Below are 27808 nucleotides of genomic sequence, written 5' to 3' on the forward strand. Positions count from 1 at the left end.
TTGTATCCAGATATTAGGGAAGACAAAACCTGAATGACTGAGAGGTGAGGAACACGGATCCATGGCACCACAATTATTTTATGGACAGGGAGACGGAGGCCCAAGGGGGACATGGGTGAGGAGCTGTGCCTGCAGCATCTAAACCGCCCCAGACCCTGCCTCCAGCATCCCAGGGTCTCTGCACCACATTTTCATTAATATCACGGGTCAGGTCAGCTATGCGAGGGGACTGCAAGAAATGATCACAGTTCTCTTCCAAGGACAGAGAAGGAATTACAGGGAGAGACAAATGCCAGTTCCGACATGGTGGTGGAGGAGGGAGCAGAGTCTAAAGCCCTACAGGAAAGTAGGTCTTCACAAAGAAACTAGGTTGAAGACTCACCCGGCCCACTCTCCACCTCATGCCCCTCCCTGTGACGCATGCCGCGCATTTTACCAATATCCTGTTTTATTCCAAAGGGAATTTCAGGCCGCCTACAAAGGTGCATACAGTACAAACACATATAAGACTATTTTGAATACTAAAAATGTGAAAAGGAGAAAGAACAGCATGAAATAATTTGAATGAAGGTCATATGCAAAGCTTGGGCTACAAAGTCATATTAGTTGCAAGAGCTGCTTCATGAAAGGGACGCGGACACATGACCTGGCACAGGACCACAGGACCCATGAAGATAAAACTGCTGCTGAGCTGGATTGCAGCCATTCTGGGTACTGATGCCAGCATACTATTTATCCCATTGGTTCCCACAGAGACAACCCTGTGCAAGACACAAAGCAACATTCTTAAACATAGTGGAAAGATAATTATTGGGCCGCTTAGAACAGCATCACTGGCCCACAGAGGTGAAGGAATGAGATAGAGGAAGATACTCAACAGCATCTTTCTGCCAGGAGGACCTGAGAGCAAGCCCATCTTTCACACAGCTGCTACAGGCACACCCTAAACCAGGGGCCTGCTCATGCCACTCCCAGTTGCAAAGCCCTCAAGGTCTCCTTGGATTGGTCTCCTCTACTTTTAACAATAGCCAAGCCTGCTATGTTCCAGATACTGTGCTAAAGTGGAGTGTTGCATAGATAACCCCTATTTGAAAGTGGAGAAATCTAAGATGGAGAGGGTGAGTTATTGATGCCACCTGCCTTGCTTGTAGGGATTCACATCCATGCAGTCTGACTCCAGAGCGTCCTCTCTTAAGCACCACTCCATTCCACCCTCAGGGAAAGCCCTTCATTAGTGAGCCTCACTGGTCTTCAGCTTCACCTGGGGAAGCTCCTTCTAGGAACCCATTGCTTTGCCTCAACTTACCATATTGTTTCACTCTGCCTCCTTCATTCCTACTTTTGCCTCTGAACTGAATATCTCTTCCTCTTCCTTTTTCACAAACTTATCCTTGTCTTTTAAGGTCTTGGCCAAATATCACCTCCTGACAGTCCACCTTCCCAACTACACACACACACAAAGCTTACACTGTGGCATCATCTCCGCCAACCACTGTGATTGGTGGAGATAATGACACAGTGTAATTCTGTGAGCAGATGTTTCTTGAGCATCTATTATGTGCCAGGCATCAGTCAAATCCCTGGATACCAAACAGGTAAGATTGCTCTTTTTACAGAGTGTTCAGCCTCTGGTAGAGTTAAAAAGTAAACAGAAAAATTAGCAGCAAAGAATTAGATAGGGATAACTTACACAAAGAAAATTTTAAAACGTTAATAAAACAGAGAGGGGATCATATCTTCTTAGGACCTCTTTAAACCAATACACATGTGGCCAGCACATAGCTGATGCTCAGTAACTATTTGATGAAATGAGAGGCAACAACTATGACTTACAACCACCTTTATCATTCATTCTGTTCTTATGTGTTTGAACATTTTGTTGTTTTAAGAAACCATTTTCCAAACTGTCTGCCTGCTCCTCCAGTCCCTGTGAGGTTATGAAAAGCAGAAACTCTGTCATCTGCATCGTGTTTATAGCTCCTACAGTACCTACTTTGGAATCATCTGCATTTGCTGCAAACCATAAACACAGAGACCTGGACTTAAAGTTTGACATCAGAGACATCACAAATCACAGGATGTAAGAGCCAAATGAAAACTTAGCAGTGATCTAATCTAGTGATTTTACTAACTGTTCTTGGCAAACAGTGGTATTCCTGGGGTATCCCAAAGGCTGTTGCAGGGGCTGTGGTGTGGTGGGGAGAGCTGGAGGGAGGCTTCTGCAGATTCCTACAACTTTCTCCTTTCTTCTATTTAATCCACAGAAGCTCTACTTTATCCATTCTATATGTTTTAGAGGTTAGGGTAAGAATTTTCTTTACCAAAACCTGCATGAAATACAAAGAGTCAACAGGAGAAAAAAGAGAAACGACGAATCCAGGAGTTAAATGAATCCTTTGAATTTTTACAGAACCTCATTCTGAACAGATGTATATGTTTAGATATGGGCAGATGCATACAACCACAGACAGATGACAAGGCATAGATAGAACACATACACAATGTAAGTAGAGCACACATTTGGCAGTGGGGGTACAAGAGTGTGAAAGAAAGAGGTATTAAAATAGTAGCGAAGTATGCTTTCGAGGGAAGCAGAAGTCTTTCTAGCCCCACCATTCTCTCAAGAATTTTCTCTTCTTTGTTGCTCATTCATTCATTCATTGTTTTTACTTTGAAATTGTGCTCATTCGTTTGTTTTGTCTTCTTTATTGCTCATTCATTCATTCTTTTTACTTTGAAATGGAGCTCATTCATTCATTGTTTTTACTTTTTAAATAATTGTATATCAAGTATTTCTATGCACACTGACACACAGAATTGGGACCTATGTAAAGGTGAGACAGAGAAAGAGAAGGAGGGAGGGAAGAAGGGAGAAGAGAAGAAGAAGGGAAGAAAGGGAGGAAGGGAGGGAGGAAGAAAGGAAGGGAGGGAAGGGAGGGAGAGAGAGAGGAAGGAAAGAAGGAAGGATGAAGGGAGGGAGGAAGAAAGGAAGGGAGGGAAGGGAGGGAGAGAGAGGAAGGAAAGAAGGAAGGATGAAGGGAGAGAGAAAGGAACAGAGGGAGGATGTATTGGAGAGAGGGAGGGAGAAAGGAAGGGAGGAAGAAAGGAAGGGAAGGAGGGAGGGAGGGAGAAATGAACGGAGGGAGGGAGGAAGGAAGGGAGGGAGGAAGGAACCAAGGAAGGGAGGGAGGGAAGAAGGGAGGGAAAGAGAGAAGAGGGAAAGCAGGCAGGGAGAGAGGAAGGGAAGAAGGGATGGAGGGGGCAGGGAGAGAAGGAGAGAGAAGAAAGAAAGGAGGGAGGGAGGGATGAAAGGAGGGAGGGAGGGGGCAGGGAGAGAGGGAGAGACAAAGGAAGAGAGAAAAAAGGAAAGGAAGGAAGGAAATGAGAGAAGAAGGGAAAGAGGAAGGGAAAGAGGGAAGGAGGGAGGAAGGGAAACTGCAAGATAAAGTAATCAGGTGAGTGAGGGGCCTGAAATGCCCTGTCTTTCCTCTCTTCTTCAGCACACAAGGAGGCAGTGTCTTAAACAAAGTAATCACAGGGTTCCAGAGGAGGCAGGTGGGTGAGAAGAATGAAGAGAGCTCCCAAAATAAGATATGACTACAGAAAAAAAAAAAAAGAGGGAGAGAGATGACGACATCATTGGATCTATGAGACTGTCTATTTTTAGTGGCCTAAAGAAGACTCTCTCCCGTGACCTTGCCAAATTATGATGCAAACAGAGTTAATGAAAGCTCTCTCAAGCTTCTCTTCGAAGTCAGCTCATTACCAGATCATTTCTGCACACTCATCGCCCAAAACCCTGTAACCTCATTAAAGAACTAATCCTAACAGGTTTGACCTGAAAGTTAGCAGATGGATTTACTTGAACAGTTTTCTGCTTTTCTAGTGGTTTTTCCCAAAGAAACATTAAAGACCAGGTTAGCACTTCTAAGCCATTCGCTTTAATTTCTTATTGATGTTCTTGTTTTGTCTCTCAGTTAAATGCCACCCGTTTTCAGAAATAAGAAAAATGCTCTGAGCAATTAAGAAAGATGCTTGCTTTCAATGCCATCTTAATTACTTAAATTATAAAAAATAGAAAAAGAACAAAAAGAATTCTAGTATTGACTAATTTGATGTTTCCCTATGCATGTTTTAAATATTCTTATTTCATTAGGAAAATAGAGCATTAGGCTGACTCCAAACAGAATAACTCACTTGAAGTAAAGGACCTTGTCGGTATTGCAATTCTTTGCATAATCTCATTAAGTTTCACCCATATTGCCAACAAGAAACACTCTTTTACATTCCCATAAAGTTACAATTGCCTTGTTGTAATAGGAGAACGTTTAAGTAAAACACAATACATGCTGTGCATGGAATAGCAGGCTTTCCCCAAAGTCACAATGCTGTGACTTATAAAGAAACATGGGAAAATACTTGGGACTATTTCCACATGGTTCATTATGACGTCAAATCTCGACTCCAATTACAATAATGTAAAAATATTTCTGACTAATTTGAATAGTAGGAGGAAGAAAATAAGGACAATTCGTGAGTCGGAGTGAATGAATTCTGGGTGAATTCTTTCCTCTCTTCTTTATTTCTAATATGATGGTTAAGGTATTGTCTGTTCTGGAAACACTTTTTAATCTTGTAGTCACTTCATGACACATGGAGTACCTCTTTTGCAACATAGACACCTGAGCTGGCCACATCTAAAGTGAGCTTGGGTACAAATACAGATACCTGAGCATCCTCTTTTTTGTACAGCCAGGAAAAACTACTCTGCCCAGAGATGCCCAAAGAACAAGCCAATTTATTCCAAAATAGAAACAGAAAAATAGTTTTACAATACCAAATGACTGAATCATCGAAGTGTCAAATTAAATATTGATACCATCAATTTGAGTCTAAAATACTTTCTTGGGTTAACAGAAACCGGGAAGAAAGGTAAGCAACTACCAATCCCATAGCATGAACTTTAGAAGATTCTCCCTGGAAGCCCCTTTCATTTCACCCAGTTTATTCCTCCAACACACATCAGTTGACCACCAATTGCACCATAGGACTGTGCTGGGGACCAAGGACATGGTGATGAACAAGATTAGAACCTTGCCCCTCATGAGCTTGAATTGTATCTAATTTTGGCTGCTCTGACCTCAAACCTGGATAGAATTTCCCAGGAGAACTCTTGAGATTTGCCATCTGACTCAGAATAAATTAGCCAATAACCCCATCAGCCTGTAGATCAGAGTTGCTGAGTATAAGTCCAGACCCTGCCACTGTACAATTGTGACAAATCCCTTTGCACTCAGAGCCTCACTTTCCCCATCTGAACAATCAAGAGGTAAGTAAGTTTAATATCTTAGAAAGCTAGAAGCTCTGTTATTTTATGGGGCAACAAATTCATTTGTCCCCAGGATATTCAGACACCTCACACTAAACCAAAAGCCACGGAACATGGAGAGAACATAGGACACTCCTCATGTCCACAAAAGCAAACACCTATCCAGTAGGACAGTGAAGGAAGGAATGCAGGGAGCTGGTGACTACAATCTCCATGGGGGAAGTTTTGGAGTCTGACAATCCAGGGTTCAAATCCTGCCTCTACCCTGTAGTTGAATGTGTGACTTTGAGTGAATGACTCGACTCAACTGTACAAGTTTCAGTCTCCACATCTGTAAAGTGGTATCTCTAATGGCAAACTCACAGCATTGCCCTGAAGATTAAAGAAGGGGTATAAATAAGACACTTGGCACCACCCCACACATGCCATGGGTGAGCAATAAATTTTACCCAAATTAATGTGAATTAACAGAAATATTATTATGCATTGGAAACCCCTGCTAAGACTGAATCTTGTTCACTTTCCTAGTGCCAGCACCTGGTATAGGTCAGACACACAGAAGGTGCTCAGTAAATAAATAAATATTAACTCTGATTAACTCATACTGATTAGAAACTCTGATTGGAAAATAGGTACAAATGAATAACTAAAAATAGGAAAAGGAATTGCTTGTTACTTTATAAACACAATTTGTTCAGGGAGAGTATTTTTCAAAATGCAAGGCAAAATGGTGATGAAAAGGTCACAGACTCTGGGAGACGCTGAAAAAAACCAACCTCCCACATGGCTTGTGAGATCAGCAGAGGCAAGAGCCAAATGCATGAGTCATGCCCAGCAATTCTGAGGCAGGGACCAATCAGAGGTATATGCTGTCCTCGTCACTGTCCGACTGAACTCTTCATTCATTGAACAAACAGTTCAAAAGGTCCTTTGAGGAACTCCCTGGTGCCCTTTGGCAGAAGAGTGGCCACAGAGCTGACACCATGAGCAGAAAATGTGAGAACCTATGCTCAAGAGAAAGTGGTCCCGGTGGAAAATGAAAGGAGGTCAAGGCAGGGAAACCAGCAAGCCCGTTAACGATTCCATACAATGCCACAGAAGTGTTTTCCAAAAGCGGAGTCCCCACATAGCAACGGAAAATGCCAGCTTAATTTAGGCAGCTGCACAACACACATGCACACACACAAACGCGTGCATACACACATGCATGCATAAATATATGCACATACACCCCCATGCGCAAACTCCAAAAAGGGAGAAACGACTCTAAAATAGCAGAGTCCACTTTGAATCACAGTGAACAAACGGTTATGATCAATTTATGATGATGAGTAAGGGGTTACGTAGTGGCTCTCTGTAACTAGGTCAGGCACCAATTGGTAGTCAGCTCCACAGACCCAGGAAGATTTAATGAGGAGGAGACCAGACAAAGACAGAAGACGGAAATAGTGCCCCAAGCGCGTGTCCCCAGACACCACAATCTGGCGATGGGATCCAGTCCATGCTATTTCTCTCAAAGATAGACCGGAACAAACTTTTGGAAACTCCTGACATGTGGATCAACAGTCCAGGCCAAGCCGTTGAGCCACGGCTCTGGCAGCAGCAACCAGGCTGGAATAAAAACAAACCCTGAATCAAAGGAAGATCGTTACCCGAGCCGAAAGTACAGAAAGAGCAAAGGCATACAGAGGCGGCAGCTGTTACAGCAGGGACAGGACATAAATAAAACGGCACTGCCAGCCTCAAGCTTGTGTCCACAAAAGCCAATCCCCTTTGCCGGGATCTATGCGCCACCGTTCCTGTCCCTCGTCCCTGCTGGGCAGTAGTAACTGGCACCTGCATTCAGGCTGGCAGATGGAGAGGCCAGGCTTATTGATTCCAGTGCCTACTCACTCCACCATCACGAAGGTCATGGTGCAGCAGCTGGCCGCCGAGGGACTTCCTTGACAGGCAGATTCCAGCCTTGGCAATGCCATCGCCAGGAGGCACCTTCTCTCTTCAATCTCGGGACACCTCATGTGGGGAGACCAAGGGCCACAGGACCGTGAGAGGGCTCAGCCCAGCTTTGTTCTGGACAGACGGAGAGGCGGCTCCTGATCCCTGGCACTGCCAGCAGCCCTGTGAATGAGCCACTGTGGTAAGACACACACCCACTGCAAATGAGACCCACACAGACACAAGCAAGAAAGGCAAGTGCAGTGGTTGCTACAAAACAGGCAGAGAAGAAGCCAAGTCCGGCAGAGGCAGGATCACATTGTGCCCACCAGGCTCATGGTACCCCCAGCCCACGGCAGGGTCCCAATCCAAAAGGGGGGACCTCGAACTATTTGTCTTCCCTTGAACTAACAGCATCTTCTTGTCCAATTTTTTTTTTTAATTGGCAGCCAAAATTTTATGGATATTTTTAAAAAGTAAATGACATCATCTATCTATTACTCTTATTGTTTTAGGAAGCATTTTTAACTTAAAAACCTAAAGGGGTAGATTTTTCAGAATGGAAACACACTTGGCAGTGAAATACTTGTATATTGAAGAAAAGGATGCATGAAATTGCTTTAGAACTTTAAATACAATTTAAATTTATTTTACACTATTGTATTGTATATTGTAAAGTAGTAAAGAGTGGGCTCTGGGCAAGTTGCCTGATCCAACTTGTTCTAGTCACTAGCTGGATAGCCTTAAACCAGCTACCCAACCTCTGCATACCTCCATCACCTCACTGCTAAAATGGAGATTAGGGCGTGCCTCCCATGTGGGGTTTCCTATAAAAATTAAATAAGTTAATTCATGCAATGCACTTAGCACAGAGCAAGCTCTTAATAAAGGCTACCTACCTTGATCATTATCATCATCATTAGTGTGATCTATGTTGGCCATTTGAACTGACCTTGCAGAATAAATGCTTAGGTTACAATGCTACATTTTTTTGTGTCTAACCACAAATATTGAAAATCCAATAATATATAAGTATGTGGACCAAAATGGAAACAACTCAATGTAATTTCACTTGCTGAAAATTCAGAATATTTAGAGAAAACAAGAAACCTAGACCCCATAAGCTTTCCCTGCCCTCTCCCCCAAAAATCCAGAAGGGAGAAGACTGCAATTGTCCAGTTCCATTTTTATTTAATTAATTAATTAGTTTACTTTTTTACTTGAGACAGAGTCTCCCTCTTTCACCCAGGCTGGAGTAAAATGGCATGATCCTGGTTCACTACAACCTTTGCCTCTGCATGTGATTCTCATGCCTCAGCCTCCCGAGTAGCTGGGATTACAGGTATGAGCCAACACATCCAGCTAACTTTTTATAATTTTAGTAGAGATGGGGTTTCACCATGTTGGCCAGGCTGGTTTCAAACTCCTGGCCTCAAGTGATCCACCTGCCTTGGCCTCTCAAAGTGCTGGGATGTTATAGGCGTGAGCCGCCACACTTGGCCTTCCTTTTTAATATATTGCTTCTGTTGATTACTGCTTTTTTGGGTACCCTCTTAAATTCTGGACCCTGGGCCAGTGACTCACTCATCCCAAACTAGACCTAGCTCTGGGTGGGAGGTAAGTCCTCCTCTTTCTTCAGAGTGTGCTTCTGTCACTGTAATGTACAAGTCACTTGGGGACCTTATTAAAATGCAGGTCTGGGAAAAGGGATGAGGTCCAGGTCCTGCCTAACAAGTGCCCAGGTGATGGTGAGGCCACCACTGGTCCACAGACAGCATCAGGAGAAGCAAGGCCTTGCAGAAAGTAGATGCTTGGAGAATGGAGAGGGGAAGCAAACACCTGAGTTTCATTTGGTTGTCTTTTTGATGTCATGGTTGTTTTCAGATAACTTGGAAACTCTTTCATTATTCATGGCTGTTGTTAAAGCTGTGGCTAAGTCCTAGGACCCAGAGGCAGGGAACATTTGTTGTTTTGTTTTGTTCTAAATCAAACAAATAGAATAAAGCAAATACCTATTGACTCCTGGTGACTGCCCTTTGGGGAGTTCATTTAACTTTCATTCCCTTATTCTTTTGAATGGCTACAGAAGCAGGGTTAGGAATGCCACAGAGAACAGAGCTGTGCAAAACACCCAGACTCCAAAGGGGACACATTGCTGCTAAAAGTAATAAAACAGTGCCAGCTCGATATACCCAAATTAACTGTCTGTCACTGCCCTTCAGTAAAACTACAGGAAATAGCAAGAGTTCAGAGTTTTGGATTTAAAAACTCAGGGTTCACACCCAGCCTCCATCATTTAGCAGCTGTGCAACCCCCGGCTTAACTTCTCTGAACCTCAGTTTCTCTACATAGAATGTGATCCTAGTAGTGCCTGCCTTATAGGATTGTTGCTGTAAGATAATTCATATATATATACACACACACAATATGTGAACAATGGCATGACTTTTTCCAAAGTCCCAAGAAAGCACCCAAGAATTGGAACATTTATGACAAGTTCCTATGGATATACCCTTGTGTGTAATTTTCCCTATTTCCAAGCCCATATCTTCCCCCAGAATATATGTGTGTGCACAGAGAGAGACAAACAGACAGACAGAGATAGAGAAGAGGAGGGGAGAGAGAAGAATAATAAATAAAAACAACTTAACTGAAAGAAAAAGAAAGAGTTTGAGTAGTGATAAAGACCCACATTCAAAATAGTATTTTCCTCTTTAACTTGTTCCTAATTATTATACAGAACAATGCAAACATTGTAAAAGAAATATTAAGTCATCTTACATCCTTAGGTGGAAGAAATGGTTAATATTCTCTATTAAAGTGTATATACTTGGAAATTACCAAACACACAGGCACACACATGCGCACATACACACACACACTAGTTCCTCCTCCTGTTTCAAATCTTACACTCTCTAGAACATGGCACTGTGTCCTACACATAGTACACCCTGGCAAACATAAGCAGGCTGAATTCATGGAAGGAAAGGCTTGCATGGCTGGTCGTCTGCTCATCAGTCCACCATTTGTGGGTGTGCACTGCCAGCCTGGTCTGTCATCTAGACTTGGATAGGGAAAAATGGGGGGAAAGTAGGCCTGAAAGGAATAGCTCTCAGTCGTGCCTTTAATTGTCACCATGCTGGGGGACAGAATGTCAGACAAGCTTTCTTGTCTCTGAAAGAAACAGAGCCACTCAGGCAGAGGATTAGGGGACTCTGCATGTGGCAGTGGCCTTTCAGACAACACTGTCCTAAAGCCCGTTTCCCTGTCTCCATGTGGGATGAGGGGGCTCTCTTCATCAAATCCTACTTACGGGACCATCTGTGTCCCTGACCATGTAAATAGGCCTCTTGACTCTCACTCAAGCATTGTTGCAAATTGTCCTCTTCTCCACACTAATGCTCAAGGCTGTGGGACACTGCAAAGAACCCTTCTTCCATTAGGGATTTCTCTGTCTAAGCAGGATTTATGATGATCCTTTGGCAAGGATCTTTGAATCACTGGCATTCACAGGACAGCCAAAGCGTATTTCAGGAGACTCTATTGCTAACAAGCAATACAGCCCTGAAGATTTATCTCCTCTGATGAAGCAGGCAAATCCTAATGCTCCCAGGATGCCATCCCTAGACAATGTGCTATTGCACAGCCAGCGTAGACAACGTGGTATTGGATACACCAACTCTCTCCCAAATAGCTGTGTGACCCCAGGGAAGTAGTTAAACCTCTCTTACCAAGTTATCTCATCCATAACATATAAATGATTGTGTTTTCTTCTTAGGGCTGTCATCAAGATTAAGATTTGAATGGAATCAAATGCCTGATATATCTTACACCTGATTTATGGGCAGAGTCTAATACACAGTACCTATTCTTTTTGAAAAAGGATGTGAGCATGTGTAGGAAGAAGGCAGCACTCACTGACTACCTAGAGCTCTGCCTCTGGGAGAGGCTGTGAGCTGCAGTCCCCGTAGAATGAGATGAGTGCACCTGTGCCTTGAGAGTTTGCCAACAAGCCAGCTCCCTTGAGGTGCAGTAATTGTGTTTCAGCAAGAGGATCCCAAATCCTGCCTCACCACTCCGGCACTTGTTAAACTCAGATTTCATTTGTATCTATTCTAGTCAGTTTTCTTTGATTTATCTCCCACAAACTCCTCTTCCAATTCCTGCATCTAAGCTTGAAAGGCATAACTGCCTTTGCTTCTTTGGTTGTTCTTTTCTTTTACAGGGTGATGCCGACAAACCAAAAAAAAAAAAAAAAAACCTCCCTCCCTCAGGCTCACTGAGCTGCTCCTCCACCAGCAGCATCCATCAATAACCTCATAGATGTCTCATGGCCTGAAGAAAAGGAGACTTGGTGGAGAAAAAGGTGGAAACAAGTGTGGGCTCCCTTTGATCCAGCCCATCCTGGAAGCACATGGTATTTTTTTCAATACTTTAAGTCCTGGGATACATGTGCAGAACATGCAGGTTTCTTACATAGGTATACACGTGCCATGGTGGTTTGCTGCACCCATCAACCTGTCATCTACACTAGGTATTTCTCCTAATCCTATCCCTCCCCTAGCCCCCCACCCCCCGACAAGCCCCAGTGTGTGATATTCCCCTCCCTGTGCCCATATGTCCTCATTGTTAAACTCCCACTTATGAGTGAGAACATGCGGTGCTTGGTTTTCTGTTCCTGTGTTAATTTGCTGAGAATGATGGTTTCCAGCTTCACCCATGTCCCTGCAAGAGACAAGAACTCATCCTTTTTATGGCTGCCTAGTATTCCATGGTGTATATGTGCCACATTTTCTTAGCACATGGTATTTCTAATCCGAGACACCGAAGCAGGGAGCTTTGATCAACCCCATTTTTCTCAGGGGCAACTGAGGCCCAAGAGAGCTTAGGTAACTTCCTAAAACCCATTGAGGGCATATCAGGAGTATAAAAGACACCCAGACTGGCCTGACTGGGCATCCCATACACTTTCCACTGCATCTTGTTATTTCCAAGAGAGAAAAAGAAAAATCCTATTAGTTTTCAGTGCTTTTGCAAAGGTCACAAAATAGTAAAGATACCTGCATGTCTAACTTCTGGCTCTGCCATGCTAACATATGAACACCAGAAAATCACTTGATCTCTCTAGATGTCAGTTTCCTTATTGGAGAAAAAAAAAGTGAGTATAAGCATCTTTACTGATGATTACATGTGGATAAAATGAGATAATAGTGCTCTGAGCCTGGCATGAGGTAGAAGCTCCTCAATTGTGTGTAGCTTCTTTTCACAGCTGCGTAAAAACAAATCTTATTGTGAGAGACATGTGCAGAAGAGTGAAATTGTGATGTAAAGAGAATAACTAATAACCATGGAGATGAGTGTATTGCCTAGTCTAACTATAAATGTGAACTCAAATGCAAAAATGCAATGGCAACTGAGAAAAGAGAAAGAAGTTAACAAGTGCTGCATCACATCTCACCTGCACAATATCTTACCATGTTCCCTGTAGTCAAGACAGTAAAAAGGTGAACTATAGGTACCTTATAAGGAAACATACAGGTTTTACAATCAACACAATATGCTTCACAAGGGAAATCCTTTTAAATTAAATATTACGTCATTACGCAGCTATAGGACTCAGAAGTATCAAGTTTCGCAAATATTTGGTGGAACATATAAAACAAATTAAACATCCTATATTTTGCTATTCTGTTCATCTCTAAGACTTTGCTGCAGCTTACTTTTTCACATCAAAGATAAAGAAGACTCTTCTCAAATATTTTCCCTTCAATTAATGTTAGCCAGAAATGCATTTGTAGGCTCTCTGTGTCTTAACACCAGAATTGACTTCATTCACAGAAGTGGAAATACAGAGATGGTTAAGTGTTTCTGAAGCAGAGGGTGGCAATTAGGTTGATCCTCTGATTTGTGAACTATGATCACTTGCTCTAGCAATCCTTACCCTCCCCTACTATGCCAAGGTGCATTGCCACTGAAAGCAAATAATCGCATCCTCTGTTAATTTTGCAGGATATTTCTTTCATGTATTTTGACAATATGGAAAAGTCAAAGAAACCTCCCTGACACTGAGAGTGAAATTTCAAGAGCTCAATCTGTGATGGTGTCTGGCTATAAGACTTTACAGTATTTTGCCCTCACGCTGCTATTTCCATGTGTAGAAAAACAGTTTACAAATCCCTGCTAGTGAATGAATGTGACTGTGTTTACCGAGCTCAAACGTTCTGCCTTTTGCTTGAGACATGTGATACATTCGTGCTTCTGGTGGCATCAGGCATATGTGATATCCCCATAGTGACAGGAAAGCTTTAGAATTAGCATCAGCGAAGACACTACTTCGTATTATATCATTCCCCCAATAGCAGTATAGAGAGCCCCCAAAGAAAACCATCGTTTCCCCCATTAAATATATCATTGAATACAATCCCCATCACACTGCAAGAAGCTGATATTTTTTTCCAGAACTTTCCAGAAACTTCATAGGACAGTGTAACCCATCTCAAAATATAAAGAATTCTAGTCTAATAGACATTTTTTTGATCAATAAGTCTTCAAGCATTTATCAGGTGCTGTTTTCTGCTGAATGAGGCACTAGAAATCACAAGGCAGGTAAGCAATAGAGATTCCTGTGGGAGGCTCCTGGAATCAGGAACCTAGACAGACTCCAGATCCTCATTTCACAGGAGAGAAAACTGAGGGAACCATGTGCAACTAATGCCATTTGGCGTATTTGGCAGAATCTCAACCAGAACCTGGGGCTGCTGACTGCCTGGCTGTAAGCAATGTATGATCCAGCTGTTTTTGTCTCCACGTTTAACAATAATTTAAAAATAAACACCAATTTGGATGTGAAAAGTGAAATTACCCCAGCCTAATATGCCTGTGTTGATTCCGAAGCTAAAAGTGGCCTGAGTCATTAGCAAGGTCCACCTCATGAATTTTGACAAAGCCTTTCATATGCAAGGCATTGCAAAACCCATTCAGGAAGAAACTATTGATGAGCATGTCCTATGAACCAGGTGTGAGGGACACAATGGCATATACAACAGAGCTCTTCTCTGCACAAAGTTTGCAATCTAAGTAGTGACTACTAGTAGACAGATGGGACGGAACACTTGCTACAGGGCGGCTGACCAAGAAAACCTCTATGACAGATCTATTTAAGGGCAGAAAGCCTTGAAGCACAAAAAGGAGTTGAGGGGAAATATTATTTTGAAATGCATTTTTTTCTATCATGGTTTGCTTTGCATTTTATTATGAAAAAAATTAATGTTTTTTTCTCGAGATGTTTTCTAAAAAGTATTTGTACACACATTTAAATGTATGCTTTTACTTTGATTCTTGTAATAAAATTTACCTTACACTATTGTGTATGCATGTGCGTGTGTGTGTGCGTGTGTGTGTGCGTGTGTGTGTTTGTGTGTGTGCGTGTTCCAATCAGCATTCTGCTGTGTCTCCAATTCTCTAGGATTAGGTTTTAATGCTTAAACTCTTTAGCATGGCCTGAGAATGAAAAGCTTCTCACAGCCTTGTTCCTCTCTACCTTTCTTGATTCAGTTGACCCCTCTGGACTGCCTGCAGAGTGTGTGCCCCAGTCACACCAGATCAATTTCACTCCTTGAACATGCCAGGTATGTTTATGCTTCTGTCATTTGCATAACCTATGCTCTTGAAACCACCTTGCTTTCTTGTCTAACCGGGCAAATTATGCCTTCATCCTTAAAAATTCATCTCTTTTCTCTAGCTTTCTCTGACTGTTTCATCAAGTGAAATCAACTGATCCATCTCCTGGAAACATCTCTTTTCTTTGCACAGTTCTCAGCTCAAATTGCATTATAATTATCCATATAATTTTTAAGTTTTACTTCTTGATATTTTTCTAATTATCAGATAATGCAGACTTAGTGTCAAAATTTTAGAAAATAAAATGTATAAATGAGAAAATAAACATTGCCTTACACTATTTTTTTTTCTATTTTTAAATGCAATTGAGATTTTTCTTCTTCTGTCGTACCTGACTTAATATAAACCCTGAATATTTTCATGCATTTCTACTGAGAAGTCTCTGGGAGCTCTGCCTCTAACAGCTGCATAATTGCTTGTCCGATGTACAGTAAACTATACAACCATTCAACCCCTACTACTGGGCTACTCGGTATTTTAACATTTTCCTATTATAAGTACAAATGCAAAAAAAAAAAAAAAAACCTGTGCATTAATCTCTGTCTTCATTCTTGCTTATTCCTTTAGAATGGATGCTTAGAAGTGAAATCACTGGGTCAAAAGAGGTAAGACTTTTAAACATCTATGTACATATTTCAGATTATTTTCCAGAAGAGATGTTTTAATTAACAAACACACCAGTATGATTTTTAAAATGCTCATTATAATCCCCCATCCCATCAAAATAACAATAACAATAACAAAATTTTTAAAGGGATAAATGCATTGCTTGAATACCTTTCTTTGATTAGTAACAAGTTGAATTCTTCATGTGAGCACGTGTACATGTATGTGTATGTGGGTATAGTCACACATACAATTTTGGTTAATTGTATTGTTAGCTGCTTCCCCTCTTTTCTATGGGAGCAATGGTATTTCTAATTCATTTGCAAGAGCTCTGTATTAAAATATTAAAATACCTCTTCATTTGTTTTGAGTTTTCACTTTTAGTCATCATTTTGCTCATGATATTTTTGAGTTGGTAATTTGTCCATTCTTTTCCCTGCTATTATTTCCCTTTATGGTTGTTTCTTCACATGCTTAGATTATTGATGCATCAAGATCTTCATTAAGAAAGGTTTCTTTCTTTATTCATCTTTGTATCTCTAGCATATTGATGCAATGGTAGTGCCCGAAATATCATCATCATTCAATAAATCCTTGCCAAATTGTATTGTATTTTATTGTATCATATCAGTAAAAGCTATCTCTCAAATCATTTGCTTTCATATATCAAAATTCACATTTTAATAATTTATATATGTTGAATATACAATAATCGTTAATACTATATGCATATATCTGTCTAAATTCTATACCTCAATATTTCTCTTAAATACCTAAATTGATCTATCAAATTACATGTTCTGAATATCAGTATGAAATAGATAAACATATTCCACAGATAAGCCATTCAGTGCAATGGCAATCAAACAATGACCTGCACAGGGAAGGTAAAGAGCATCTACAGGGCCGGGCACTGGGGCTCACGCCTGTAATCCCAGCAATTTGGAAGGCCAAGGCGGGCAGATCACGAGGTCAGGAGATCGAGACCATCCTGGCTAACATGGTGAAACTCCCTCTCTACCAAAAATACAAAAAAATTAGCTGGGCATGGTGGTTGGCGCCTGTAGTCCCAGCTACATGGGAGGCTGAGGCAGAAGAATGGCGTGAACCCGGGAGGTGGAGCTTGCAGTGAGCCGAGATCAGGCCACCGCACTCCAGCCTGGGCGACTGAACGAGACTCTGTCTCAAAAAAAAAAAAAAACAAAAAAGCATCTACCATGTAATACAGCCCTATCAAAATGGGGGTCTACTTTGGTTGTCTATCAAAGTATAATGTTATCTGTCAGGATCAATGGCTTGAACACCCCCAAGAGAACCTGAGTTTTGTTTTTGTTTTGTTTTATCTTCCAAACCATAAAGTGATCACATTACTCAAAAACTTTCATTCTGAATACATTCTAAAATAAAATGTATTAAGTTCAAACAGCTATATTGTACCTATAATTGTCCTGAATTAATTTTTGTTGCAAACATAGATGTGATTTGTAGCGTGAACACAGAATGAATTCAAGAAAATGTTATGCGAAGTCACATCACATGTCCTTGGGGGAAGGGAAGCAGAGGGGAGAGAAGGTGCTGAGGACTGAGTCCTCCAGACCCTGCACAGGGCCACTGCTTCCCCAGTGCTATGGCTTCCCTTTCCAGGAGCTGCCTAACAGGCTCTCATCTTCCCATCTGAATGAATTCCTTCCCAGAGGCCATGGACAGGAGATTCCCAAACCCTGGAGTGAACCACAAAACTGCTTGCCCACCTACATTCTTTTCCAGAAAAGTCTGGCTCCCTGGGTTGAGGCAGTTTAAATTCCTGCCAGTAGCACCCTGACATCTAGCCAGGTCAGGGCTCAGCTGAGCTTGGTCTGCCCAGGTGTCAAATAGAAAGCTCACACTTTAACAGGTAATAGCAGAGGACAGATGAAAAGGCTGGGATCCAGGAAACTGTGCTCACCATTGTACTGGGTGGCCCAGTGAGCCCCTCACCATAGGAAGGTGAACAGCTGGTTAGAAACAAGTGCCAGGTAGTGTCTGAGCATACGTGAGGCTTATACAAACCACACCGCCAACCAGTAGCAGAAGTCAGACTGGGCACCTGGTATTCCTCTTCCCTCAGAAGTCCACACTGAAGTCAGGGCTCTCTCTGACTGGTCATTGTAGCCTCAACCCACGTGTAAAATGTAAGCTCCAGATTCAACTGACTTCCCAGAAAAAAAGAACAGTCTGGGAGGAAATAATTATTTGCTAATAAACTCCTAGTATCATCTTCTTCTATTAATTTAGTCATTCATTCATTTATTCAAGGTGTAACACCCAATTAAAGGCAGGATATATAGTGAATTTTGCCATCAGTAAGGTCTGAGTTTAAGTGCAGAGTCAACTCACATCAGCTTGGAAATTTAGGAAAAGATATTTAACTTCGGTAAGCCTCATTTTCTTTACCTATTTTGATGTTGCTTTTAACAGCCCAAACCATTACCTTCCCGGTAGGACCATTACCTGTTCGAAAGGCATCATTTGCCTATGACATTGATGCTTTACCTGTAATAGGCTGTGGGCACTGCAGGGGGATCACACGAGAAGGCACACAAGGGTTTTATGTAGTACGGCTTGGCACATGGTGAGTGGGTCAATAGAAGCTACTATTACAAAAGGAAAGAATACCTTAAGTATATATTGAGTAGGAATCCCATGAACAGTTTCCAAATGACTTGACCCTTAAAAGTAACTGAGAGAAATGACTTTTTTTCTATTTTGACAATGAACAGACTGAAACACAGAAAGTTTGAGTGCCTCACTTGAATTAGCCACCAGCTCCTTTTCAGATTTGGAATTTGGATCCACGTTTGTCTCCCTGCAAAGCCTGCACTCTTCCCCAGGTATCAGGCTGCCTGGTTCCAATCTATGCAGTGGGGATGCAAAGAAGAGTGAGACAGCCTTGCTTTACTCACTGACTAATGGGAAAGAAGGACGTGAGAGCACATTATTATGCCTGACATGGTAAGTGGCATTGAGCCAGGACAGCATAGGAGTGATTGACTCCAGGCAGAAATGGGCCAGGAGGGCCATACTGGTCCTGTCTCATTTGATAAGCTGCTTCTTCAAAGCTGAGAAGGGTGTGTCCAAATAGCAAAAATGGGGAAGACTGGCTACTAGGTAAAAGATAGCCTGGAAAAACAATGGGCCAACTTACATGGGACCTTTCCCATTCTAACCATCCTGGCAAACAAATCATTGCTGAGGCAAGACATATCTTGACACAAATATTCTGACAAATCAGTGACCAAGGGATGAGAGAATTGGAATGTCAGCATTTTGCAACTCCCTTATAAAGGATCTAATCATCAGACATCAGGGGTGGCTGACATCACAAGAGAAATTACCAACATTATGTGCCTCCAGAGGGAAGTCCCCATGCCACCTAGGAAGTAGTCTTAGCAATAAATAAAATAAATTTAAAAATTGAATCTGAATCAGACTAAGACTCATCCAAGATGCAATTTTCAGAAAATTAACAAGACAGAGGGAAAACACAGCAGAGCTCTTCAATCAGAGCAATTTTATTTTCCAGGAGACATTTGGTAAGTTCTGGAGAGGATTTCCCTTGTCACGACTGAAGAGGAGGTGCTACTGGCATCTGATGAGTAGATAGCAGGGATGCTCCTAAACATCCTACAATGTACACGACAGTCCCCCACAGTCAAGAATTGTCCTGTTCAAAATGCCAATAAGTGCTGAAGTTGAGAAACCTTGTATTATGAAATAAATTATTTCATTTATTCAATGACATAGGATGATAGGATAATTTACAGATGAAAATAAACGTAAAAGGTCTAAGGCCACGTGTGATGGCTCACGTCTCAAAGTGTGATGGCTCAGCACTTTGGGAGGCCGCGGTGGGAGGATTGCTTGAGCCCAGGGGTTGGAGACCTGCCTGGGCAAACATTAGTTGCACATGGGGGTACATGCCTGTAGTCCTAGCTACTTGGGAGGCTGAGGTGGGAGGACTGCTTGAGCCCAGGAGGTGGAGGTTGCAGTGAGCCAAAATTGAACCATTGCACTTCAGCCTGGGTGACAGAGCAAGATTCTGTCAAAAAGAAAAAGAAGAAGAAGAAGAAGCCTATCTAAAGATTAAAAAAATGTTTAAATGGCAAAATTAAGCTATAGTGTCTCGGAATGCACACACACATTAACAACAAGGAGGGAATCATATAAGTGAGAATAGTCATCATCTTTGTGCAGAGTGATGGCTTTGGGGAAGCATCCTGAGTATCTGATGAGGTTTAAGATCCTCACAGAGGTGGTTTAAAAGTATTTACCTTGCAATAATGCATTCAGCTACACAAGTGCTTTACATGTGTTTTTGTATAATATCTTATAAGAACATAGTTTAAAATATTAATCACAAAATAAAAAGCCTTCTCTTCGCACTTTGGCTAGGAGTTAATTAGCTTCTAGCTACTGAATTCACAAAAATATATTGCTGATTCAACCTAATGCATAATTTCTTTTTCTGTCCTATCCACAGGTGCTTAAAAATTATGATTATTTTTATTTTTTGAGATGGAGCTTCAATCTCGTTGTCCAGGCTGGAGTTCAGTGGCACCACCTCAACTCACAGCAACCTCCACCTCCCAGGTTCAAGCAATTCTCCTGCCTCAGCCTCCCGAGTAGTTGGGATTACAGGCACCTGCCACCATGCCTGGCTAATTTTTTGTAATTTTAGTAGAGACAGGGTTTCACCACATTGGGCAGGGTGGTCTCGAACTCCTGACCTCAGGTTATCCATCCGCCTCGGCCTCCCAAAGTGCTGGGATTACAGGCATGAGCCACCACACCTGGCCTTAAAAAATTATTTCTAACCTTTCTTGCCCCTGCTGCTTATTGCTAGAGATTACCAGCCAAAGCTGCATAGTGGTTAAAGCATGATAGAAAAGTAATTAAGAACAGTATCCCTGAGTCAGATAACCTGGGTTGCTGCCCCATTCCACCTTAGTCATCTCCACAAGCTTGAGGTTCCTCCTCTGTAAAATGAAATCAGTAATTATACCTACCTCGTGGAATCACTGGGAATATTAGCCAAATAATGTATATAACTGAACTCTGAAAAGCACCCCTTTTGTAAAACACAGCTATTGATTAATTATTCACACATCTATTCATCAAGTACTTAACATGTGCCAAAATTAGTCCTAGAGGCTGGAGATGTAGGTAGATTGATTGGTCTGAATTCTTTCATCTTTCATAGGATAGACTGTAGATTCTATTGCTACAGAGGTCCACTCGGTTCTGCTTTTTACTGAAACTCACTACTTTTAGACACTATAATTACTCAAAATTTAAAATGAGGGAACTAAGAGTGAGGAAACTGCAATTCATATGTGTGGTTACATGACTTATAACATTCTTTGGGCATTTTCTTATTACCAGATCCTCAGCAGAGCACTTTCATTCACTGCCTCATGCAATGCTCAAAATCGCCATGTGAAAGGAAGGTACTATCCTTATACTCTTTTCCAGGTATGAAAAGTAATTCTCCCAGATATTCTTTAGCTTTTCAAAAAGCTTCACAGCTGGTAAATGTCAAAACCAAGATTCAACTCAACTAGCTTTAACTGAGAAGTCTGTTATCTAATTTAAAACTTGATAGGCCTTGTGGTGCTATTTTGATGCTGCTTTTAAGAGTCCAGACCATTACCTTCCTGGTAGAACCATTCCCTGTTTCAAAGGCATCATTTGCCAATGGCATTGATTCAAAAATATCTTCTGGAGCTTTCAGTCCTTGACATTCTCTAAAAGAAATTGGGATCTGAAGCTAACAACTGTCTAGCCCTTTACAGAAATTGGTAACGTAGATAATTTAAATACATAGTGGCATGCAGCTAGTACCAGGATGCTGTAAAACCATACACTAGGTATACCAATGGTTCTCAAACTTTATAGATCATCAGAGTCACTTGCATGGCTCTTTAAAGCCACCTCAAGGGTTCGTGATTCAGAAAGTGTGAGGGTGAGCTCAAGAAAATGCATTCTTAACATATCCTCAGATGATACTGAAACTGCTGGCCCAGAAAGCACACTGTGAAAGCTACATCTAGATCCGCCTCTGTTGTCTCTGTGATGTTAGAATGTTTATTCACCCTTTGTGATTATGAAGGCACCTTCCTGTAAAGAAAGTTGTTATGATGTACAGAATGAGATAGCATGGGTGAAAGCTCTCCGAAAACAGAAAATAGTTAATCTGGCACTTCTCAAGCTTTAGGTGGCTTCACAGTCACCTGGAAGCTGGTTACAAATGCAGCGTCTCAGAGTTCACCCCTAGTTACAGAAGGCCAGGGTTAGGGCTCTAGAAACTTCCTTTGAAACGAGTTTCCCAGGTAATGTTGAAGCAGATGATCTGCAGACTACCTTTTATAAAACTCTCATAAAACGAACACAAGTCCCAGAGCACAAAAGGCAATAGGTCCTACAGCCCTCACTCTGAAGGCCAGGGTATGGTATAGAGATTGGACATTATACAAATTATAGACTTTTAGATATTCCAGAACAGACAGTAAAAGAAAGTGTATTTTAAAATTGCTTTCATGGAAACATCTAAGTCAAATATTCGACTTTAGGGCCTTCAGAGTGAATTTTAAATGAGAAGAAAAGTGATATCATTTGAGATGAAAGAAAGCCCTAGGCCAGCATGCCCTAGAATCTTTCGATACAGAGCAGACTTCAGAGTTAGGTGTGAATTGGAAATGTCCCAGATGATAGGTAGTAGGTAATCAGAACTATTACATTTTGCACCTGACACAGGTATTGCTTCCTCCAACAATGACAGCAGCAGAGCCTGAGCAATTTCAACATCTTAATCCCTTTCCCTTTCTTTCTGAATCCAGGGAATTTAGTCTAATTCTTCATGCCTTCCCTTAGGAATTATGAAGTGTCAGCTACCACAGAGAATATGCAAGTGGCTCAGTATAAGAAATGTTTGCTGCAATTCAGGGGACTATGTAATTGAGTTAATTTGTAGGAAACATGTTTACTTCCTGGACTGGAACTGAGAGTCTGACCATGGGAAGGTATCAAGCAATAAGTACTAGGTGGACTCTAATGCAAATCATACATCACATGCTGCTGCAGGGAGCAAATTCCTTGCTCTTAATATTTTTATCAGAGTTGATAAAAATAATGGAAATTAAAAACCCTACTGTTGGATAAATGTGGAGAAGGAGATTTATGTAAATCAACTGCATTAGGTAAATTGTTTGCAACACAAGCTGCTCAGAATGATATTCTCGGGGCTGATCGAGAATTACCATGACTGAGAAAATGAAATGTTAATGAATTTTATCAATGCTATTAACTTGGGTCCTCTTGACCAGGTAAGGGCTATTATCAAACTGTAGTTGAATCTACAAAAAAGTGGGCCACATGTGTGGTCATCCTGTGACACAGGCACATTTAATACAACATGGCCGTATAGCAGGACTCCTCACTTTGACCTTTATTGTTGTCTTTTTCCTTCTTCTTAACAGGAATTAATCATCATGGAAGAATATCGTGGAAATGTAGAGGTGCAAAATAAATCAAATAAAGTTGGCAAAATAAATACACAAATGACTGGTGATATGATCTGAATGTTGATATCTCCTCAAAATTTATTTATGTTGAAACCTAGTACCCAATATGATGGTATTAAGAGATGGAGTTTTAGGGAAGTGGTTAAGTCATGAGGGCTCCAAGCTTGTGAATGGCATCAGCGTCCTTACAAACGAAGCTTCAGGGAGCTCCCTTGCCCCTTCAGCCACATGAAGACACAGAAGGTGCCGTCTATTCGGAACGGGCCCTCACCAGACACCGAATCAACTGGCACCTTGATCTTGAAGTTCCTATCCTCCAGAACTGTCGATAATACATTTTCTGTTGTTTATAAATTTCCCACTCTAAGGTATTTTTTTATAGCAGTCCAAAGGAAATAAGACAACTGAATAATGAATGGATAATCCTGTCACCCAGTGATAACTCATTTTAGTTGTCATGCTAAAATGCTCACTACTTTCTAATAATTTTAACCACGCTTATTGTTTTTAAAATATAGATTGTGATTTACATACAATTTTCATCATGCATCTGTGATAAATACTATACCACAAGTAATTCTCTACATTATTAAAAATATATTCATTATTAAAAACATCTTAAACTTTTCAGTTGTATGAATGAACTGTTACTATTCAAAGAATTCCTCTAAGGGGTAATCATTTAGCACATTTTCACTTTTGCCTCCTATAAATAAAAATATGTTGAGCATTTTTTATCAGCTATATTAAGGTAAAATTTACATACTGTAGAAATCACCTGGATGAACACATTTTTATGAGCTTCTATCTTGCGTGTTTCAGTGTTTCCTAAGGCTAGATATCAGAAATTAACCAAGTAAGACAAAGGGCCTGATACATGTTTAGGTTCAAGACAAACTTTGCCAAATGCCTTCTACTATTGATTTATACTTTCGTCAGCAGAGTATTAGAGTGCTCATCTCATTCCACCCAGGTCAGAATGAATAGTATTATTATTCAAGATGCTTTCACTTTTAGGGAAAAAGTCAAGACATCAACATATGTGTTCAAAGAAATGGAAAGTGCATTTGGGAATTTTGTTTTTCACTTTTGATGCACTTTGAGTGTTTTTGTCATTTTCTTCCTTCTTGTTTAGTTGAGGTCATCTTCTTATCAGCTTCTTGTTTAGTTGGGGTAATATGCTGTTCAAATATATTGCCCTTATTGAACCTGTTATAATAACCAAGGTAGAAAGTGGCAATATGAGTAACTTTCCTGCAACTCAAACAGCAGCCTCACCTAAACCAAGAAACCTCCAACTCTGGGTTCCTCGTCACGAACTACATTACCCTAGACAAGGATTTAAACTTCTCTGAGCATTATTTTTCTCATAGCAAAAAGGAAAAAGAAATAGAAGATGATGAAATTCTAGGCACTTAACCAGCGATACCAAAAAATTTAATAACATTCTATATTTGAATAATAGAAAACGATTTTTAAAATATTATTCTACCCTCTAATTCAAATCGCCCTTGTGAAAACTTGCTCTTAAAACTATGAAAGAATGGTAAAATAACTAATTATGTGTGACTTACTCTCATGACTTATCCCATTCTTCTAAGTCTTGCAGTGCTTAAAAAAAAAATAAAGGATGTGTAACTGTTAGTTATCAGAACTTTATATAACTTTTGATTCAAGTAACAAATAGCATTCCAGTTCTATGTATTAATTATGGCACTAAATTGCAAAGGAAAGAAGCCAATTCTAATGAATTGTAACCATAGTTTCTTTTGCGTGTTACATATTAGAAGTGGGTAGCACTTTAAATTACCATACACAAAACAGCATATAATTAATTCTGAATAAAAGATAATGTATTCTTGCTAAATACGAGTTATTTTAAAATCTCTTAATGAAGAACTAAGCATATGCTGTGTTGCACTGTGAAAATGTTTAGCATATGCCATTAGAGGCAACATTTTGCATTTATTATTGTATTTATTTTCAATAATAATATATTATTTAAGTGAACATACAAAAAATATAATCACTAACATTCCGAATGTGGAAAATATATGCAAATTACAGGAAACGTTTTGGCTCCCCCTAAGTTGTCACTAAATAACTTTTTGATGACATGGTGTGATTGCAATTTGTAATAAAATGAGAAAAATGGAAAAGATTGTTACTTTTAAGTGGCAGAACATATGCACAATGCATTTTAAAATTCAGATACGGAAATAAACATTTCTATTCTGAAAACTGACATGTTCTAAGTTTTCGCTTAATAGCAAAGCTGAAATCTAGACCTTAAGTGTCACCTGATCTAGTATTGGGTTTATAATTTCCTTTCCAACATTGTGTTCCTGCTTTGAAAAGAATGTATACAGAAGAATGTCATCTTACAACTAACAATATTGTGTCTCTCAATTGATTATGCTGGATACATCATTCTGCCCCTTATCACCATTACCACAGATACCACTATCACCACCACCAACAGCAAGAAAATAACAAGTCTTGGTCCAATCCTTTGAGCCTTATTCTCCCCATCTGCATCTTGATGATGCCTAATGTCCCTATAAATCAGCCACGTGACCATGGGCAAACAACTCCCCATCTCTAAGCCTTAGAACCCTCAGTTATGAAATAATTATACTGCAGTCCTTTTTACTTACAACAGTTCTTCCCTCCCGCCAGCCATTCCTGGGGTCCAACAGAAACACACAATAAAATAAGGTTTTCCCAACTCACATATGCTTTCTATTCTTACTTCATTTAATTTGTAGCGAAAAATGTGGATAGTAGAAATGAATTGCAATATCCTAAAGGCTCCAAATTAAAAACAAAATGTAAAGTTTATTTTTAAATCCAAAGTTCTGCTTTTGTTCCAAAGGTGTGATGACTAATTCATCAGAAACAGACGGAAACTAGAGGGGACCGCTATTCCATTCTTTTACAAACACTCCAGGTTTGGAGATATTTTAAGTGTGTTTCCTACTTGAGTACTAATATATAGTAATTAAAAATTGAAAATGAATAAAATTTAAAATTTAAACTTAAATTCCAGCCCTATGCAACTGCTGCTGGCATTTTGCCATAATTTCTCTACATGCTCTGATATATGCATAAGTGCATAAGTATGAGTGTAGTAAGTTGAAGTCAGACTGAATACATAATTCAATGGCCTACCTTGTACCTCTTAACATTTTATCCTAAGCACACGTCCATGTAGCTACAACTCCTTTGTAATACTTCTAGTGACTGAATTATAGTCCACCATAAAAATATACCATAATTAATTTAAGAAATCTCCTCTTGTTAGATATTTAAGTTTTGATTTTTGCCATGATAGATATTTTTGTGCATCTAATTTTTAAATATTTCCACCTATATATTTAGTATTAATTCCAGAAAAGTGAGATAATTATTGTAAAATCTCAGCAGAAGAAATATAATTACTTAAAAATAATGTTGGCGGTTTCTTTTCCATTTGAACACTCATTTTCTATGAATGCTGTTGATCATACCTCAGCATTCAATGTCCCTGAATCCCACATATCTCTTCTGACTACTGTTGTTACAATAGAAGAAAGATTTATTTCTGTGTGTGTCTTTCCTCTATAGATTAGGCCTTTCTTTTTTTTTTTTTTTTTTTTTTTTTTTGAGACGGAGTCTCACTCTGTGGCCCGGGCTGGAGTGCAGTGGTGCAATCTTGGCTCACTGCAAGCTCCGCCTCCTGGGTTCACGCCATTCTCCTGCCTCAGCCTCCCGAGTAGCTGAGACTACAGGCGCCCACCACCACACCCGGCTAATTTTTTGTATTTTTAGTAGAGACAGCGTTTCACCGTGTTAACCAGGATGGTCTCGATCTCCTGACCTCGTGATCCACCCGAGATTAGGCCTTTCTTAAGAAAGATTTCTTAAATACCCTAGCCTCAGTTCCCTATTTAAAGTCAGGCACAGAGTAGGTGCTCAATAAACATTCACTCAATTGGCTAGTGTATCTTTAAAATTATTTATCGAGCTCCCTCCTTTTCCCAGGGATAATAAATAATGTCACCTCCCCAGAGAAGTCTCTCTGGATCTACCTGAACTCATTTCACCTCTCATTTTATTACACGACTCTGTTTATTTCCTTTTGGACAAATACCACACTCTGAGATTGTCCTGTCATAGACGTTGTGCCTCTTCCCATAGAATGCCATAGTCATAGATGGCAGGGTCTGTCATCATCACTTACTTATCTCCATCCTACAGCACAGTGATTGCTACACTGCAGCCCCTCAAAGCTGAAAAGTCTCTTAGAGGTCACCAAACTTAGCTCCATTATTTAAAAAATATATACACAGATGTCCCAAGTGGAAAAATTAGTTACCCATGTTTTAACTAAAAATGACAGAATCTAGATGAGAACTAAAAATTCTGGACTCCCAGGCCAATGTTCCTTCCACAGCTTTCCAGTGAGGGCAACCTCACAGCCCAGAGCAGAAGACAGAAAGTTGACCTCAATCCCATTCAGCCCAGGGAGACCAAAGTGCTTTGGCCCAAACTGATAGAAACCTCTATTCTTGGCTATTAGAGGCACTATCTAACCCATGCCTTAGTACCACTTGCACACCAAGCTTAATAGAGATGGGATGGCTATTACTATCTTCTGCTTATTGGTGGGGATGCCTGAGACACAAAGGAGCTGAGGAACGTGGCCACAGCCAAGCCC

General features: G+C 40.6%; 1 protein-coding gene and 1 long non-coding RNA gene across 5 annotated transcripts in view; one reads left to right on the forward strand and one right to left on the reverse strand.

The window, feature by feature from the left end:
- The window catches only part of CDH11 (cadherin 11), a 181076-nt gene that overhangs the window by 120242 nt on the left and 33026 nt on the right, over positions 1-27808 (reverse strand). The window lies entirely within an intron of this gene.
- LOC129527835 (uncharacterized) lies at positions 1894-3828 on the forward strand. Its single transcript, XR_008672933.1, has 3 exons — positions 1894-2080; positions 2411-2503; positions 3501-3828. It is a non-coding gene; the product is annotated as an uncharacterized lncRNA (long non-coding RNA).

Source organism: Gorilla gorilla, chromosome 18, assembly GCF_029281585.2.
Source record: "Gorilla gorilla gorilla isolate KB3781 chromosome 18, NHGRI_mGorGor1-v2.1_pri, whole genome shotgun sequence".
In the NCBI taxonomy this organism is placed as follows: domain Eukaryota; kingdom Metazoa; phylum Chordata; class Mammalia; order Primates; family Hominidae; genus Gorilla; species Gorilla gorilla.